General features: G+C 47.8%; 1 protein-coding gene across 8 annotated transcripts in view; it reads left to right on the top strand.

Moving 5' to 3' along the window:
• Positions 1 to 20,342, top strand: part of ABCD3 (ATP binding cassette subfamily D member 3) — a 238,241-nt gene that overhangs the window by 71,006 nt on the left and 146,893 nt on the right. For 7 of the 8 annotated variants that reach the window (XM_085020725.1, XM_085020724.1, XM_085020723.1 and 4 more), the window contains exon 3: positions 15,985 to 16,036. The exons of the other annotated variant lie outside the window; for it this stretch is intronic. The gene's annotated coding sequence lies outside the window, so the exon portion shown is untranslated. The remainder of the gene's footprint in view (positions 1 to 15,984; positions 16,037 to 20,342) is intronic. 8 annotated transcript variants of the gene reach the window in all.

Here is a 20,342-nt window from a genome sequence, read left to right as displayed (position 1 = left end):
GCTGAATCATGGAATCAACGCAACCAGGTTTCCATTGATGGACAAATGAATAAGCAAAATGTGAATTTCCCATCATGGCACAGCAGAAACGAATCCCACTAGGAACCATGAGTTTGTGGTTCGATCCCTGGCCTCGCTTGGTGGGTTAAGGATCTGGTGTTTCCGTGAGCTGTGGTGTAGGTCACAGATGCAGCTCGGATCCTGCATTGCTGTAGCTGTGGTATAAGCCAGCAGCTACAGCTCCGATTAGACCCCTAGCCTGGGAACTTCCATGTGCCGAAGGTGTGGCCCTAAAAATACAAAAAAAAAAAAAAAAAAGAATAAGCAAAATGTGGTATAAACATACAATAGAATATTACTCAGCCTCAAAAAAGGAAGGAAATTCTAACACATGCTACAACATAGATGAACCTTGAGGACATCATGCTAAGTGAAATAAGCCTGTCACTAAAAGACAAATACTCTCTGATTCCACTTACACGAAATACTCTGCAAGTGAATTCTTATAGATCTAAGATACAAAGACTCATGGAGTACTTGACCACTCTAGCAGTCAAAATCACCGACAAAAAATGGAACGGTGGTTGCCAGGGGCTCTGGGGAAGGGGAAATGGAGAGTTAGGGTTTGATAGGCACAGAGTTTCAGTTTTGCAAGATAAAAATTGTTCTGGAGATGAATGGTGGTGATGGTTGCACAGCAATATGAATGTATGTAATACCCTTGAACTGTATAGGTAAAAATGGTTAAGGTAGCACATTTTATGTTATGTGTATTTTAATGTAATTTTTTAAAATGAAAAACATTTGAAGAATGATTACGAAGGGCTCATCGACTCCACTGGTGCCCTGTTTCCGTGAAGGAGGTTTGCAAAGTGCTTTGCAGTCATTTATTAGCTTAGGATGTTTTGTCAAATCAAGCCACATTCTTTAGATAAGGAGTTTGGTTTACTTTGATATTTAATGACCTTCCGTTTACCCAGGGCGTAGGATTTCCAGATGTGTAACCCCCTAACACCTAGCAGTACCTCAGAGCCTGGCACATAGTAGGTGTTCCATAAATATTTTTTAAATAAGGAAAAGCACAGGCTAACACTGATTTTGAACATTCCTGCAGAAGTTGGTTCCCCTTGAGTCTGATAAAGCCGAAGCTCCAGGTCCTCCCCCTTTAACCAGCCCTTCCCAGGCCCTGGCAGGGGCTTTAGTGATGTGTCCATAGACACCTTGTGCAAAAGTAAGATTTCCCTTCTTTTCATTAAAGAGGCCCCAAAGCCATGTAATCTTCAGGCCCCACACAATCTGGACCTGCCGGTGTACTTCCTGCCTGCCTAAGAGATCTGCTAATTGCTTTCCCTGGTCACCTCTTGTAACCTTCACTTCTCAGATGAGGAAGCAGGATCACTCGAGCACAGTCACCCTCCTGGGGCCTGAGGCGCAAGGGTTTGCACCCTGGCATTTGAGGCCAGCACTCCTGTTTCACGGAGCAGAGGGGAGGCCGCACCCGACTCCGGTCCCTGAATTAGGGTGCACTTGGCAAATCCCATAGTTTCACCTGATGCAACTATTACGACAAGGAGGAGGGCTGGGCTTTTACAGTAACCTATGATGTGGGGACACCATTTGTTAGACAGGCTTGTCCTGCCCCCACCTCCACCTCGTATTCTTGTTTAGTCGATGGAAGGATGAAAAGAGCCGGACGGAGGAGAGGAGTGACAGGGACACAGGGGCGATCCTAAGCTTCTCCCCCCGCCCCCACCCCAGCTCGTTTCCCTTCTTTCTGAGGGATGTGCACGGGGGCTTGGTGACGTGGGAAATTCCACTTCTGTTTTATCTATTATTTGTGTCTGCTCTGTGCCCCTAGGCTTTCTACTCTGGGGCCTTATTTCTAGTCTAAAAGCTCTAGAAGTCAAAGGGCAGAAAGGAATCTTTCCTGTAAACATCCTCTGGGCCACTCCCGGAAAAGGTGACCAGCACCCACTGCTTCCTGACTTTATTCTGATTCCTGGAGCCAAGAATACAATTTTCTCGGCCTCTGAGATGCCTTGGGGCCAATGGGAAAACAGAATTGAAATGTGACAGGATCGAACATTTCCTCCCATTGAGGACGCTGCTCTCTTCAGATTCAGACTCTCTGGCTTAGAAATCTCTCACGCCCGGGGCCAGCACTGCGCCTGGCACTTAGGAAAGGCCGCCCACGGACCGCCACCTCCTCCAACCCAAAGGCAACACCCCCCGGTTTTCTGCCCTGACTTCCCCACTCCGGACCTGCGCCAACCTTAGGTTCGCCTCTGCCAAACCCTCCTCCCCTGAGAGCCCATTCATCACACGAGGTTTCCTCCCCCGTTAATGCCCAGACTCATCCTCTGCTTTCCGTTTTCTCTGCAGATGCTTTGTTCTCTGCCCTTCCCTTCCCGGGTCGGGGAGAGTACACTTGCTTCCTGACTGGGGTCTCTGCCTTTACAGTTACCCTCTCCTGGAAGGGGATTCATCATTGAGCTAAGAGATCCGACGCCCCAGAGTGCTTTGCTTGCATAGACGAACCCCTTTCTAGGGCTTCTACCTAATTTTGTACTGGTGACTTCATGCTCCCTTTCTTAAAGCAGATTCCCTAAACCATATAAGCTTCAGGTCTCTCAAAACAGCATCTTCCCCGCCCCTGTTCATTTTGCACTCAGGTGCCAGGTTAACCCTTTTTCTGGTGAAGAGACTTTATTTTTCAGAGCACTTAGGTTCACAGAAAAATTGAGCGGCAAGTACGGCGAGCTCCTTACTTGGCATCCAAGAGTCTCTGTACTCAGCCCCAATTTTACTCTTCACACGGGTTCCCCATGGTCCCTCCCACACACTCCCCGCAGCGGGGACTCTGAGCTGGCCGTCCCCAGCGTCAGCTCCGCGTGGTGCACAGCCCCTCTGCACAGAGGATGGGCGGATTCAATTCAACAAAGAATAGGATGTCCCTGTGCCTCCAGTCTGACCATCAGAATCCCGCCGGCTTACCCCACGCAGGCAATGAACGCCTCCCGTCCTCCCGCTGCCCCCAGCAGCAGCAGCAGCAGCAGTTTCTAGTTCAGGAGATTTAACAGACCAGTAAGACTTTTCAAAATAATAGCAAAGCCCAATACAGGACTGTCCATTTTTCACGCTGCCAAAATAAAGACTCAAAACAAAATGCCACTGTCATAATTCTCTTATAAAAGACATTCGAACACTCCAGAAGCACAACAGGCATAATCTCTGATAACGGTCAGTTCTTTGAAGGTGGTACTTCGAAGTCACTGCATTACTGTGTGACTGAGGCAGAGGAAACAACTGGCCTGGCCTCTGCACCAGTTTAGCTCTTACTCACAAGCTGCCTGGGGGCGCCGTTGGCATCAGTGACTCTATTTAACTTCTTGTGCACCTATGTCATTTCCTCAACTAGAAGATGTGCTTTATAAGGAACGTGCATACGAACTGCTCCCTTAATTCCCCAGCAAGGCCATTCACATAGAAGATGGTCTATAAATACTTGTTGAATGAGTGAATCAGCCCCGAGGAGGCTGCCTGAGCCTGTGTAACTAATACACAGCTCTTAATGGCGTATGAGTGCCCCTTCCCGAGGCCATCTCTTTCAACAGACTGCCTTAAAAAGAGTTAACTGGGACAAATTGCTTTGCTTTTGAGTGAAACCTGAACATTAAAAAAAAATCTGATAGGAAAAATAAACAGTTTCTTCCTCAAGGCAGTAGCAAAGCCCCAGCAAAGAGAAGCAAGGCACAAACACAACTTTCTGACCTATCGTTGGGCGATCCCAGGTATTTGGGGCTTTGTTGGTAGGCACGCACACAGAGTGCACTCCCAGCTTGACCTGACCCGACAGGGCTTCCTTCTGTGCCTCTCGCCAGGGAGCCTGAAGCCTCCGTAACGCCCATGTTGTCTCTTTCTCTACCCGGGTGATTTTAAAAGGACAGAAGCTCCACATCTTCCTGGCCAAGCCTTGGTTTTAGATTCTAGGGTTGATGTGGCCCAATGCAGAAAAGTGTCTTTCTGATTTAAAATATCCTTTTCACTCAGCATCTGGAGCTATTTAATGGGATAAGGTCACATCCATGCTTAAAACATTCACTGCCTTTCAATTTAATTCCATTCAACAGCTGTTGACTGAGTACCTGCCGAGGGCTGTTGTGAATGCTGAGAATATGTCAGTAAACGAAGCAGATAAAGATTCCTACTTTCTTCCTCTTCCTGCCTTACAGGAGAGGGTAAGGGGAGGCAAACAAGAAACCTAATACATAAATAAGTAATGTATTATACTATATTAGAAGGGGCTGTTACAATTTAGGTGAGATGGTCAGGGCAGATCTAACTGAGAAAGTGGCTGGAGCAAAGGTTTGAAGCAGGTGAAGGGCATGGGCCAGAGGCTACCAGGGGGAAGAAGAAGTGTCATCCCACAGTGTGGCCTCCTCAGGTACCCTCTCACCTCCTCTCACGCACCCTGGCCCTCCCTCTCTGCTCTCCAGCCACCCCGCCACCCCTTTCCTACCGCAGGGCTTCGCACATGCTATTCCATCAGCTCAGCCTCCTCCCTTCCCATCCTGGCTCCTGGGCCAGCTCCTTATCCTCCAGGTCGCATCTCAATGCCACCTCCTCAGGTAGGCTTTCTCGGTCCTCCAACCCATTGTAATTTAGGTGCCCTCTCATAATTCTTCTTACAGCTTTGTCTTCTGATGCTCACTATTGCCTGAATACATGAACAAACATAGCGGCTAAAGGGGCTGAGCTCATTGAGGACAGGGCCTCTGACTCCTTCGCTTATGCTCAGTGCCAGGCACACTGTTGAATGCATTTGACAGACTTTATCTGCATCAATAAGCATCTTTACTAAGCGTGAATACAAGGATCAAGTTATAGCTTGCTCAAATGTAAGCATCGTCTTAATAACATAAACAATATGAAAAAGGGGGTGTGAAGCATTAAATTGTGTTGTGGAGAATGAAGTTTCCCCCTGCTTCACTCTTTCAGCAGAGCAGCCTTCCCTCTAGATGAAGGAGGCCTCCAGATGGAACCTGCCAGGACCGTTTTCCATCCCGGGAAGGGCCGGATGGGATCCTGCTCGCTTCTTGTGAGTCCCGGTTTTCTCAGCAAGAGCATCCTACCCGACAGAGAGTTTTTGATTCTTCCTCGTCTTTGAGTCTGAGATCAACGTGCCCTTCAGTTTCCTCTGTGCCTCAGTCGAATTAATTTAAAAGAGCTGTCCTATCTCCAAGTCTTAATTATAGGGGCAATTAAAACATTTTAAAATGTTCTCCCATAATCATTCATACTTTTGGATGTATCTCCAAGGGTGTTTTCTTGTGGATGTTTGCTCCGGAAATGCCATAAGAATGATGACGGTATCTGTTGAATCCCTGCCTCATTTTGAAATACATTTGAGGTGACTTATATAAACCTTGCAAAAGAGATAAATCAGTGCAAAGAGAAAAAGCTAGTAAAGTGAAGCAAGAAATAAAGCCACTGCACAGAAATTCCAACCACAGGGATTCAAGCAGTTACTGTAGAGGGTCACAGATTCGGCTCTGAGCAATGAAGGAGCCGAACCGGTCAAGGATTCGAGAAGATGTTTTGTAAGATGGAGCTTGGACTGGAGCCCCGAAGTTCCCCCGTGCATCTTTGAAAGGGACACTGATGTCATAAATAACGTTTACAGGGAGTGTCTAATAACTCTTTCTTACGGTGTCGCTCAAGGAGCCTTCACTTAGGGCCTAACAGCAAAGTTCAAGATCATACTTGAACTGAGGGAACAGAGTAATGTCGCCCAAATATGAAGTTCTTTATCTGATTTGATCCAAAGAGAAAATTTTAAATATCTAGGAAAAAAAAAAAAAGAGTGCTTCCTCCCATCTGTATAATTTTCTCCAATGAAACGTCAGTAAGAATCAAGCATCAGGGAAGTCAAGGATAAATTGTTTGGCAGAGACCTAACATGTATAATCTCTGTATTTCATTTTTTCTTTTTTTAGGGCTGCACCTGCGACATTTAGAGGTTCCCAGGCTAGGGGTCCAGTCAGAGCTACAGCTGCCGGCCTACACCACAGCCACAGCTACGGCAATGGAAGCTGAGCCTTGTCTGCCTCCTATACCACAGCTCATGGGCAACACTGGATCCTTAACCCATTGAGCGAGGCCAGGGATCAAACCTGCATCCTCACAGATACTAGCCAGGCTCAGTACCACAGAGCCACAATGGGAACACCTAAACTCTGTATTTCTGGTAAGATGCAAGTGTGTAACCAGGAGTGTGGTGAATGCTTATGAAAAGGCAGATCCCTAACCAGGCCAGGTGCCTGCATCGACCTATCTCTGTCAAGAGGCCAGCTAAGGCGCACCCCTGGGCGCGAGCCAGGTCTCCTTCAGAAAACAGCTCACGTTTGCTCTGACACGAAAGCAAAAGCACAGCCGGAGCCCCGTGGGACATGACCACCAAGTGACATAAATAACAACCCTCCCACAACTCGATCATATGTTCCACAGTTTAGTTTTCTATAACCCTGTTTTGCTTTATTCGTCCTCTGCCTCTCCACCCATTACAGCAGAGAGTGGAGAAGCGACTGTTAAAAACAAAATCAACCTGCAGAGAAAAAGTCATTTTGGATGAATGACTGCGGCCTGAGGCTGCTGGCTTAGTGTTTAATTTGGCTCCTTCTCCATCCAGTCCTGGGCAGGAGATGGGTCACCCCATATAGCTTCCGCCACCAGCAGGATGATTTTGTTTTTTAGAAAATATGTTCCCTCGGTAAGCTGTCCAAGTGAGTTGTGCTTAAGGTATGCGTTATTCAGAGGGAGAAAATATTTCCAGCACGGCTTGAAGTCTTTATTCCTGACAACGCACTAAGAATTCAACACAGTAATCTTATTGTTTTAGCTGTTGCTTTTACCATTACTCATGCAACACGACTGGGAAAAAAACTAGTGATGACTTTCCCCTCCTCCCCATGTTTTGTGTGTGTGCATTTTTTTTTTTTTTTAACTTTTGGTTTGGGATGAATGCACCTAACAACCCACCATCTGGTGTCCAAATATTTTTACAGACATGAGTCCAAATACCACAGAATCGTGGCCACAGCTCAGGCTATGTGGGTCTTTTTCTCAGGCAGACAGACTTTTTATTAAATGTGATTATACTTGAACCAGGAGAATCTCAGCCAGCAGATTCAGCCTTGAGATGAGAACTCACTATGTTGCCCAATATTTAAAAAAAAAAAAAAAAAAAGGCAGATGGGAGAACTCCCCCTGGAGCAAATTTCGATTTTAAAAAATGAACTTTTATTTTTGTTATCATCGTCAGCAGTAGACAAATGGAATCAAAGTGACAATGCCTGCTGCATTCCTGCCCTCACCGTCACTGGGGGAAGAAGATAAGGTGCAGCCTGCTCTGTGGGAATCAAGTTTCAGTCGTCAGGTGTAATCAGAACCGTGGTCTTAAAACAAAGGCCTACACTCCGCCTCCTCCCTCAGTCAGTCCGAGGACTGATCACTCCCCTCCCGCCCCAGCCCCAACCCTGGGCACCCCGAGGAGAAAGAAGGATCAGATCTGCAAGAGCAAAAACACCCAAACCGGACAGCAGTGCCTGTACCCCATCTGTATGCCCAGGATCAGTGACCCCCCATGTGCTGCTGGGCGCCCCACTGCTCCGATGGAATCCTGGCAGGAGGCTTTTAGAAAACAGGGCTTGTAGTTTTCCAAAATTAAGATTTCCCTCTTAACCCTCTGCAGAGAAACTTGGTTACTGGGTCTGTGCAGCGCGATGGAGTTCCTAGAACACCACCACGTCATGATGGGGGAAAGGATTCTTTTTTCCCCGAAAGAAAAGAGAGGGTGCATTTGCTCAAAAGGCCACCCAGAGTTTTCAAGCCCAGAGAAAATTAATCTGGTCAGGGACTGCGCCCCATCATTAAAATCTGTTATCGCTGGATTGCCTCACAAAACTAAAAATAAGGACAAACAACAACAATAACAACCACAAATGACTTAGGCTTGCTTGCAGCTTCCAGCTTTGCCAGTGAAACTAATTGGAAGGGTCATTAAACTGTCCCGGACCTCGGCCTGTCCCCGGTGTGTTCGGGGTAGGCCTGTCCCAGAAGGGCTGGATCTCAGTGCAGCTGCCCTGGAGGGACAGGGAGGGGTGATGCTCCCATTTCGGCGATGGGCAAACCAAGGAACAGCCAGGCCGCGGTGCCGGGGTCCCTCAAAGTCACTGGTGAGCGGCGGCAGGTCCGAAGAAGTGGAGGAAGTGTAGACGTGGGTGATAAGGCGATAACCCAAGGAAATTAAAACCTCGTCGTGTGGGAAAAGAACAATTAGCCAGGACAGAGGAGCAGGAAGGAATACAGAATGAATTACAATCGGAGGAAACGAGCCAGCAACAAAAGAGGCCTGGCGGGGTGGGGGCCTGAGGAGGCCAGCGAGGCCTTAGGAATGCTGGCTTTCCTTCGGGTTCTGTCAGGGCCTTATTGTTTGGTTGCTGTGGCTCCTAACTTAACCCCTTTTCTACCTCGAAGTGTCAAACTTGCCGGCAGCTCTCTCTTCACGCGGTTCTTTGAGATTGCTTCATGAACACTGCAAATTCCAGATGGGAAACTCTTCATGACTAGCTCAGAGAAAGGGCAACAATTGAAGCTTGGATGGGTGAGCAAAGTAGTCCCACCAGAAGCCACCGGAAACATCTAGAGCACAAGTATCAGCGAGCGTAGACGGTTTAAGACCAAGAAAAAAGTGTGTGTTCATGAGATCCCCTTTTCAAAGAAAACATGTGAAAGGGTTTGCAACTAACATCAGGATGATATCAGTGTTTAAAACTAATGGGATGGAAGATTCTTTAACTAGTGGGAGGCGGTGGGGAGAAAGTACAATTGTTTTATGACAACAAGAATTTGCTTATTCTTTAAATTGGTATGTTTGCCACACATGATTATTGCCCCCCCCAAAAAAAAGACCATGGGCCCAAAATAAAACTGTTTTTTGCGTCATTTCTAAAAGTTGATTGGCAGAAAGCTAAGAGAAAGGGCGACCCCAGTCAACCAAGATGTTAAAATCCTGGGAGAAAGGCACATAGGGATGAACGCAGCAGCTGGAGTTCTTGAGACGAGGGCAGGGAGTTGGTTAGGAAGAAGACGCGGATGCTAAATAGAATTAGAAGAACCAGCTACTATTACAAAGGGTTGATTGAGGGGGCAGAGTGGACAATAAGGCAAATTAAGGATTCTTGAAAATCCTCTGTGTCCAGGAAATGAATTAACTGCTCAAACTAATAAATAAGGAAGGATCACATGAGAATAGCCAAAAGTTACCATGGAAAAGAACAGAAGCCTCTTGCTTTATAAAACCAGCACACTTAAAAAGAAGATTAAAAAAAATACCAGGGAGAGGCGCTTTGAAACAATACAAAGAGGATGTAAAAGTGAACGGAGAAAATCTAAAGTAGCTGGTGATGGAAGGGCAGCCTCAGAAAGAGCCACAAGAATAAAAGATTGTTTAACTGCCTTGCAGTGGTCCTGGGCGAGGGGAACATCCAGGAACTGGGGAACATTGACCTAGGTTTTACTTTAGTTTGTTTCAGTTTAGTTTTTTGTCCTGCCTTCATGAGGCCAGCAAAAATGTATCAGAAATGGAAACAGTGTCAGAAGAGTGATAAATTAAGGGCAATTAGGAATTCCCGCCAATAAATTACGATGACTCAAGAAGAGACAACCCCTGGGTGGGAGGAAAAGCTGCAGAGATTAGTGCTGCCTTAATGCAGTGTTTGGATGGCTTCTTGGAAAGACAGAACACTTGGGGAAATCAAAGCCAAGTAAGTCTAACACGTTTCTGGAAATGGAGCAGGGAGGAAGCAGAGAATTGCTAGCGTTTACCTCTCAACTCAAGAGCAGCTGAAGAATTTAAAGTGTGAAGTTATCAGGGTAAAGTTACCAAATGCCGAAATGTATCTGAGTTCAGAAAGCTAGAAAATGATCTAGTTTTAAGAAAACTTACCTCAATGAACATTCTTAGGGTTTTTTGAGACATTTATAAGAAGGCTGGTAGCTGAAGCTTGATTGGCATCTCCATCATTTTCTACAAATGTTACTTGTTAACTCACGTCATGCTAGAGACTGGTAAGAAGGTTAACAGCAGATGAAGGATCCCCCTCTCCCTCAATTCTAACATCTGTGTTAGAAGGAGCTGACATCAGTGTAGACATGAAGCTTCCTGCAAGCGTGGGCGTCGAACAATAGGAAAAAGCACATGCATGGTTCAGCGCATGCGTGAATGCATCTCAGATTCACTTAAAAAGAGAAGGCTTCACGGAAGAGTCGTACGTGAGGAAATCCTCAATGAGAGATGGGGGGACAGCAGTTTGCTTGGCAGACAGGGTATTTCTGATACAGAAAGAACCTCCTCAAAGGCCCAGGGCCAAGAGTGGGAAATCCCCCTGAGGACTGCTGAGCAGGGCTTGGTACGAGCACAGTTTGGGAGGGAGTGGTGGGGAAGAGTAGGTATTCTGGAAGGGAAGGCAGTGTTGAGCATGGGCTCAAGACAAGGGGTGTTTGAAGTTCAGCTGCATAGTTGTAAACCTCTGTGCCTTAGTTTGCTCATCTCGAAAACGAGATTTTGGAGTTCCCGTTGTGGCACAGTGGAAATGAATCCAACTAGGAACCATGAGGTTGCGGGTTCAATCCCTGGCCTCGCTCAGTGGGTTAAGGATCCAGTGTTGCCATGAGCTGTGGTGTATAGTCGCAGACATGGCTGGGATCCCTGTTCTTGTGGCTGTGACGTAGGCCACTGACTACAGCTCCCATTCGACCCCTAGCCTGGGAACCTCCATATGCCTCGGGTGTGGCCCTACAAAAGCGGGAAAAAAAAAAAAAAAAAAGAGAGAGAGAGAGATTTTAATAGAACCGAACTTAAGGATCATTCTAAGAGTTAAGAGAGATGATGTGTGGGGAAAAAAAAAAAAAAAAAAAAGGACTCCAAGAATAGCTATCGTGAATGAATGGCGGTCAGTCCGAGAATGAGAATCCACACCTTCCCAAGCTCCTGCTCCGTCATCTCTGGCTGACTTCCCGCTGCCTTCGCAAGTCTTTTATACTCTCCGGAGGCCACAGCTCCCCTTGGCTCTCTGGCTCCAGGAAAGGATGGGAGGCTTTCCCTCACCCTCCGGACCTCTTTCTCCACTCAAAACAGAGTCCATTTCTTTGGCACCTGACCCCTCCTTCTTTTTCGAGGACACAGCCCAACTCCTTTCCAAATCCACCCTCTCTCCTGCCTGAGGGTTTCCGTAATTGCAGGTTTTCCCGTCCTCTTCTACGCCAGCTTCCCAGGAGGCTGGGCCTCCCTCCTCCGTCTGCCGGGGAGGCAGGAGTGCTCACAGCTCCCGCCACGCCGAGAGCAGCGTCTTCTCTTCTCTCACTGCGGCTTCTCTGTCGTCTTTTCTTTACTCCGGCTGTCACCTCCAAGCACCCTCAGCTTAGCTTGTTCAGTTTCCCACCCGGGATGTTCTTCCTCTGGCAGCCTCGACGGAGCCCGTGAGGTTTTCTGCAGGTCGTTCCTTCGCTACGCTCCTGAAGCTGCAGTTTCCAACTGCCTTTTGAAAATCTCACGTCATTGCCTTTTCACTCATTTATTCATCCTCTCCACACACGTTTATTGAGCGCCTCTGAAAAATGTCTAGAGAAAAATGTCTAAAGCCATCGAATTGCCTCTCTTCGTTGCCACCCCATCTGCATTGTGTCCTGTCCTTTCTCTGGATAGGTGACATCTTGATCACCACACCTGAATGAGGATCTTAGAAGTTTTTTTTTTTCCCCTTTGCTTTTTTAGGGGCCCCTCGGGGCATATGGAGGGTCGCAGGCTAGGGGTCGAATGAGAGCTGTAGCCACCAGCCTACACCACAGCCACCGCAACACGGGATCTGTGACCTACACTGCAGCTCACGGCAATGACCGATCCTTAACCTGCTGAGGGAGGCCAGGGATTGAACCCTCGTCCTCATGGGTACTAGTGGAATTCGTTTCCACTGCACCACGACGGGAACTGCTTAGAAGTCACCTTGAGCCTCCTCATCCAGACATCTAATCAGCCACTGAGTTGGGATGGCAGGACACAGGGACTCCTTTACCGCATGTGTCTGCCTTTAAGAAACTAGCAGCTAGCTTATTTCTTAGGGGCAGGAGCTAATTCCAATTCTCTTTGCTCTCTCCAAAAGCAGCTAAGTATAGTTTCTAGGACTGAATGGAACTCCATAAATATTGTTGAATTATACTGAATTGAAATCCTTCATGAAGTGATAGGTATGGCAAGGATGTTAAAGACATATCCAATTCTTTGGCACAAATACAATTGCACTCAGCTATCAACTGATACCTACAATTAACATTCTAAAATTCTAGAGAAGGTGCAGAAAAATCATGTCATGGGCCTAAAAACATTAATTTTGAAGACGGAGGTGGAATTAGTCAGGGAGAAGACTAGTGTTTGTTTAGCAAATGCCCTTGCATATGAAAGATGGATAAATCAAATGCTCAACATCACTGATTATTAGAGAAATGCAAGTCAAAACTACCATGAGGTACCACCTCACACCAGTCAGAATGTCCATCATTAACAAGTCCACAAATAACAAATGCTGGAGGCGGGGGGAAGGGAACCCTCCTGCACTGTTGGTGGGAATGTAAGCTGGTACAGCCACTATGGAGAACAGTATGGAGGTACCTTAGAAAACTAAACATAGTACTACCATATGACCCAGCAATTCCACTCTTGGACATATATCTGGACAAAACTTTACTTGAAAAGGATACACGCACCCTTATGTTCATTGCAGCACTATTCACATTGCAAGACATGGAAACAACCTGAATGTCCATTGACAGATGAATGGATTAAGAAGATGTGGTATATGTATACAATGGAGTACTCCTCAGCCATAAAAAAGAACAAAAGAATGCCATTTGCAGCAACATGGGTGGAACTAGAGACTCTCATGCTGAGTGAAATAAGTCAGAAAGACAAAGACAAATGCCATATGATACCACTCATATCTGGAATCTAATATAGGGCACAAACGAACCTTTCCACAGAAAAGAAAGTCATGGACTTGGAGAACAGGCTTGTGGTTGCCAAGGGGGAGGGAGAGTGGGTGGGGTGGATGGGGAACTTGGGGTTAATAGATGCAAACTATTGCATTTGGAATGGATAAGCAATGAGATTCTGCTGTACAGAATCTAATCACTTAGGATGGGACATGATAATGTGAGAAAAAGGATGTATAAGTGTGTGTGTGACTGGGTCACTTTGCTGTGCAGTAGAAATTGACAGAACACTGTAAACCAACTACAATGGAAAAAATAAAAATCAATTTAAAAAAGAGGAAGAATTGAAGCTTGGCAGCCAAAGGGAGGAGAAGAGAGGAAAAGGAATGGGAGCCAAGGGAGGAGGAGTGAGGGATGCTTTTGCCAGGGACCATCACGCGGAGAGCCAGCAGCTAAAGAAGGATGGCTGGGTGAGTTTTGAACACAGAGGTGCCCAGTATTCAGCTTGACATTATTGGCTGTGCTGTAACTTCGTATACAAGATTATTTCATTTCATTTCATTTCATTTCATTTCATTTTTGGCCATACCCACAGCGTGTGGAAGTTCCCAGGCCAGGGATTAAACCTACGGCGTAGCAGCAACCCGTGCCACAGCAGTGACAACACTGGTTCCTTAACCACTAGGCCACCAGGGAATCCCTCTCTCCTCTATTTTAGAACCTCAAAAAAGTCTGCTGTGTGATGCTCTGAGGTCGTGGGTGCGGCGGTTGTGGAACATGCTGCTCAGGGCTTCTTGGAGAGAATCTGCTGTAGGGAGTAGAGTTACATCAGCCTCTGGCTGCTGCACCCCTGGAACACATTAGTGTTCATGCCAAGGCCACTGCCCCTGGGCTGCCACAGCCAGTGACAGCACACAGCAGGGACTCTAAGCCGGCCACTCCTGGCCTCTGCAGGACTCCTGCAGTGGTGACCTTGGCTTGCAATCTCCCCATCTGTCTGCTCAGGACTTTCTCAGGGCTGCTCTGTGGCCTGAGGCTCTTCCTACCAATCCTCTCCCCACCTCCTTTTCTCTCTTCATGGGTGTCAGATCCGCATCCGGCCCAAGGTTCCCCCTAACTACTCCTGCGCCCCCTTTTTCCTTCGGAAGCACATTCCTCTAGAAATCGCTTGCGTTTCTAATTCTGTCTTGGTGAGTGACCTCAGAGGACCTGAACGGACTCAGGGGGATGTTTTTCTTGGGGATGGGGCGTGGAGAGTGTGGGATTTGGAGCAGTTTCCGTGGTGGGGTGATGTGGTGTGGAAAAGGACAGTGCGTACGGGAGGCGAGGGGCCGAGTGGGCTCGGAGGATGTGGCAGAAGCAGAAAGCCAGAGCCTAGACGTGGCTAGAAGATTAAGCCTCTGGGAACATCTCAAGATTTGGGGTGAGAGGCCGGGGTTCCCATTTCATTTTTACCTTAGAGGATAAGAGAGCCTCAGCAGCTGGAGGACTTTATAACCAGGCGTCTTGCTGTGCACGAGCAGGTGCAAAGCCAGAAAGTTCACACTGTGCTTTGTGGAGGGGACCTGCAGCCTGGGGGGGCACGGAGGGTGGTCAGAGAGCTGGCCATTGTTCCCGCGCCACCTAACCTGGGGCTCCGCAGAGGAAGCTGGTGAGGCTGCTGAATGCAAAGAAACCTTCTGTTCTCAGGGAGCGCTGTTTCCTGGTCCGGATGGATTACATCAGCTACCCAGTGAACCTGGGAATGATGTCACCGAGTCCCAGTTAGTGACCATTAAGAAGTTGGGAAGAAGGAAAGCCCTATGAGCTGGGAATGGAACTATGTCAGTGGGGTATCCAAATGAAACCAGGTCCTCCTGGTTTGATGAGTATGATTTTTTTTTCCAAGGGGAGTTAAGGACATTTATTTCACATGTACATTCTGTACATTTTCTCTAAATCATGCAGAGCTGAAATATTTACGGTCATCTCTTGCCTGCTCCCAGGCTCTGGCTCGCTTCTGGCACCCAGTGATACAGATGTGGACACTGAACTTGGCCTCCCGGCCCCCAGGTTCCTGGGCCTGGCAGCCGGCAGCTCCTAGGACCCTCCTCCTCCCAACTACTCTGTTCCCTCCTGCCAGAGGCCCAGCAGACCATAGGAACACGGCCGCTCAGCTAGCAGCAGTCTGAGGGGCCCTGCTGCAGAGGCTGCGGCAGGCAGCAGTCAGGCTTGCACTGTGGGCGGTAGCTGTCAGCTTGGGAGATGCACAGGCAAGCAGGGAGCTCGCCACACTGCTGTCACCTTAGCATTTTCATGAAATCGCTCGAGTCTGCAATACGGTCTGTATCTCTCCGGAAGGCCACCTCTGCCTCACTTACCTCCATTGTCCAAGAACCCTGAGACCCACTTGGTCTAAAGTGGGGAGGTGATGCGTGCTAATATTATTGGCTACGCTAAGTGCTTTCCGCGTACTTTATCAAGCTATGTTTATATAACTAAGAGGGTCCGCTAACGGGACTTTTCCTGAGCAAAGAAAAGTCTGCTCCATGCTCTGGTATACATTTTAAATGCTCTCAGACACAGTTAGCCAAAAGTGTCAGGTGGATTCTATCAGCTCACCATCAGTTATTTGATGAGATGCTCAACAAGATTCTGGAATAGGTTATGATGGCAGTTTCAACAGCAGTCGTCTGATGAAAAATGGAAGAATTAGCCTTGTTAACTGAGGGTATCTGGCTCTGCATGGCCTTGGGAGATGTAAAAATCACTGTGTAAGAAAAAGGCAGCTCCTGCAAAAAGTTACTTCCCGTGGTTTTATCTCTGAACTGCCTTTTCTGTTCCCGTACCTCTGACGGCTTCTCCTCTGCTCCTGACCCTCTGAGCTAACAAATGTACCGTTCCACATCTTTCTTCTGTTCCCTGTTCTACCTTCTGACTCGATGTTCCATTTCCCCTCAGATATGACCATTGCTTTTCCTGGCAAAGACGCTGGTCCTCGTCGCCTCTGCAGGTAAATGCCCCTCCCGGGGGACCTTTCAACCAGGGCTCCACTCCTGGGGTGGATCACCCAGCAGGGCTGGGGTTGGAACTCCATACGGGGAAGGTGTGAGCTGACATGGTTCTGCCTTCAAAGAGGCATTTTTCTTATTCTCTGTGGCCTCGAGGGGTGGAATGAGGAATGGTGGGACGTTAGAGGGGCAGAGTATAGCTTGAGACAAAAAAAAAAAGGTATTTGACAGCAGCCCAAGCAGCCAGAGCTGCCAGAGCTGCCATTTCCTCGCCTCTCAAAGATGCTCAAGCAGAGTGGCCAGCCATCACGTAGGGATGTTGGCAGAGGGACCCATGCAGCCCGCAGAAGATTTACTGCACGTCTACACGTCTTCAGCGCAGAGGTTCTCAGATTCTAAACTTTCCTGATTCTCCGAGTTAAAAAGAAAAAAGCCAGACATTTGACGATAAGGAACAATTTGGAGTTAGGACCATTGAAGGGTCCCTCACAAATGACTACTGTCAGAAAGGAAATCAGGAGTTCCCTCCCATCCATGAGGACTCAGGTTCGACCCCTGGCCTCACTCCGTGGGTTAAGGATCTGGTGTTGCCATGAGCTGTGGTGTAGGTCGCAGATGAGGCTCAGATCTGGCGTGGCTGTGGCTGTGGCCGTGGTGTAGGCCGTCAGCTACAGCTCTGATTAGACCCCTAGCCTGGGAACCTCTACATGCCTCAGGTGCGGCCGTAAAAAACAAAAAAAGAAGAAGGAAATGAGACACTGAGATGAGAGGCAGTAGAGTTTGAATCCAGGTTGGGAGGAACCGTATCCTCAGAAGGGACCTGGTAAACTGTCCGTGTTTTTCTAGGCCAAGTGGAGCAGCAATTTTTGCCTTCCCACACGGCTACTCTGTAATAATTAGTTTTACTAGTTTTTTCACGAGCTATTACTTTAGTTATTTTAATTAGGCTCTTCACGCACTCGCGTTGTTTACAGCAGCTTTTCTTTTTACAGCACGTCGGTAAACAGTGGAGGGAAACGACCCCCTTGGAGAAAGCCGGGGCGTTTTTACTGGGTGGGCCATGGCCCGTGGAGGGGGCTCCATGGACTCTGAACCGGAGACCACCCAGCACCCTGGGGCCTCCTCAGAGAGAGCTGGAGCTCCTTCCTCTGGGCAGCACCTGGGTCCAAGCTGCAGCCTCTGTGGTCTCTGCCCCTGCGGTCAAAGAAAGAGAGCAAATAACCTATTTTCCGTAGGTCCCTCTGCCAACAACCACCACCGAGGAAACACCCAAGGTTATGGAGGGTTAGTTGTCCACCTTATTAAAACTTCACACACTGGGTAGCTCTTAGCTCTCTGGTTCGATTCCTGGCTCCACCCCTGACCAGCTGTGTGACCTGGGAAAAAGCAACGTCTCAAATTCTCAGTTTGCTTATCTGTCAAAGGAAGGGCCAAGCACCAAACTGGTAGAGTCAGCCTTGAGTGGGCGCTAAGACTGTGCCAACAAAGACGGGTCAGCCATCGTCACCGGCCCCTCCTCCCTCTTCTGCTCTTCTGTCTCAGCCTTTTGGTTCCAGCCTTCAGGGCTCTGTCTGACTTCATTATTTGTTCTTAAGTCTGTTCTCTCCATAAGTATGAAAGAGAGAAAGTGAAATGAGTCGAGAAACCATCTCTAAGGAATGATGACTCTTTGAACAGTCACTGGGAACCTGGAAGACCCCCACATTCCTTTTCTCTGGGCTGTCATGCTGTCCTCCTAAAAGCGAGGCACGTACGCTGGTTCGAATGCGTCCCTCAGCTCTCCGCCCATCCTGGGGCTGACCGGCCTGTGGGACTGTGTGTGGCAGGTGGCAGGTTTGCGTGGCTTCTCAGACCCTGCCCAGGCTCGGAGGACTGGCCCCAGGGAGGGAGACAGGGGCAGGGATGTGAGTTTTTGCAGGTCCAAGGCCCTCGTGTCTGTCGAAAACCCTATTTGGGGTTTACTTTGAACAAAGCCCAGAACTCCAAAAATCCCTGCCGCTGTGCTTCCAGAGCTGCCTCTCCTTTGCTCGGGTGTAAGCTTGTAACGGAAAAGAAACCAAGAGTCACCAACATATCTTTCTTCCTGGAGTCCTTTGGATTTGGGAGGTGGGGCTCCGTATAGCAGATCCCAAGGAGCCGTCCTTTCTTCGTTTCCTTTCACGAACACATGGGCAGCATACGGAGGCTCTTGGGCCAGGGGTCCGGTCGGAGCTGCAGCTGCGGCCTACACCATGGCAACACTGGATCCTTAACCCACTGAACCAGGCCAGGGATCGAACCTGTGTCCTCACAGAGACAATGTCAGGTCTTTAACCCATTAAGCCACAATGGGAACTCCAAACCCCCATCCTTTCTAGGCAATGGGGTTGCTAAATCACCACCAGTGACGTGTGATTTAAATTTTTTAATTAAAACTTTAACAGATTAATAGGAAAAGGAATTTTTTCTGTAGGAGTTTCCCTATGACAAGGATCTAGAACAGAGAAAAACACTTGTCTATGTTGAATTGAGACGTTGCTCTTGGACTGATGCACTGCGTTGTTCCAATTAAATGTGATAATCAGTTATTATTTTTGCTATAAACATCAAATGAGTATCTGGCCACTTAGGTTTTCAAAAGGAATCTTTGGACACCATCTAGTGACTGTTTGGGGTACAATTTAAACAAAACCCCAAATCTGTATGTTTTTCGAAAGAAGTCTCTGGCGCCCTCTAGTGGCCTGTCACACAAGGGCTTGGGGATAATGCTCCTTGTTCCAGGAGTCCTGCAGGTAGGTGTTTACCCTCCTGCCGTCATAACCATCAGGGTTTCCCTGAAGAATCACAGTGTAGCCACACTTTTTAATTCATGTGAATTTGAACAGCAATCTGAGCTATATAAGTAAAGTTTTGTTTTAACTTAAAAATGGAAATAAGGGGACTCTCTCCAACATTTTAACATTTATTAAGAATCACATAATTGGGGGAGTTCCCGCTGTGGCTCAGTGGAAACGAACCTGACTAGTATCCATGAGGATGTGGGTTCGATCCCTGGCCTCATCAGTGGGTTAAGCTGTGAGCCGTGATGCAGGTGGCAGATGTGGCTTGGATCTGGTGTTCCCGTGGCCGTGGCGTAGGCCTGCAGCTGCAGCTCTGATTGGACCCCTAGCCTGATCAGACCTTAAAACAGATTGGAAAAAAAACAAAAAATCTGTCCAGCTGGAGAAAATGAAGAGTATCTTCATGACAGTGTCAGGGGGCAGCATGACTCTGACTAAATAGAAATGCCCAGCATCCTGGCAGCCGTGCTGAGTGCCGTCCAATATCGTCGCACGTGTCAACAGTTAATTTTCACAACAGCTCTAAGAGGTGGGACTCTGCTATAATCCTCATATCCAAAGAGAAAACTGAAGCACAGTGAGGCAACTGCCAAGGGCCAATGACTAGTACGTGCCAGGGTTGCGACATGAGACGTGGGACATATCCCCTCCTCCACGCACTCCTACTTCGTGCCACCTCTAACTCTGCTAAGACTGGGCATGATTTTAGTGACTGCTGTTGTCCTGCTTCGACCTTCAGAGCCCTTTAGCAAGGTCATCTAAGCACTTAATAAATGGTCGGGTTAGTGTTAGCGCAGAAGGCACACGAAGAGTGCTCCCTTTGCCATGGACCTTCGATGCGATAAAGTTTGAAGTACAACATGAGATATAATGATAACGACTCATTTTAACCCACAAAATGGAAGTAAATAAACTCCCTCCACATTTTCCACATCTGTTAAGAACCACAAAAATTTTGAAGCTGGCCCCAGCCAAGCAGTTGGTATAATATCTGAGCTGTTAGTGTGGGATAGACTTTATAGGGCTTTCCAACTTCGGCACTACCGACATTTGAGGCCGGCTAATTCTTGGTGGTTGGGGGCTTTCCTGCGAGCTAACATATTTAGCAGCAGCCCTGATGTCTACCCAACATCACTTGTTGCAAAAGTTAAAATGTCTCCATTCTGGGCAGAGGGCAGTGGAAAGGCTCACATTTTCCTGAGTTGAGAACCATTGAGACGGTACATTCTGAAATCATTGATACAAAAATGGAGAAAATAAAAGCAGCATTATCACCAGTGTCACTTGAATCTTCCCAAATTGTCCTAAGACAGGGAAGAGGGACGGAAACAATGGGAAAATGCCATTGGCCCAACCGCGAGTTCAGCCCCCAGAAAAGTGCCACAAAATCTCTCATGTTTACGTGTTCTGCAGCCTGAGACTGCACCAGCACCCCTTACGTTGCATGCTGCGGAAAGTCATGTACACATGATCATGCTGTGTGACTGCA

Source organism: Sus scrofa, chromosome 4, assembly GCF_054392235.1.
Source record: "Sus scrofa isolate SSC_HxYL_T2T_F1_AM1 chromosome 4, Sscrofa_HxYL_maternal_Yorkshire_Landrace_v2.0, whole genome shotgun sequence".
NCBI lineage: Eukaryota > Metazoa > Chordata > Mammalia > Artiodactyla > Suidae > Sus > Sus scrofa.
This window is presented reverse-complemented; position numbering and strand designations above follow the sequence as displayed.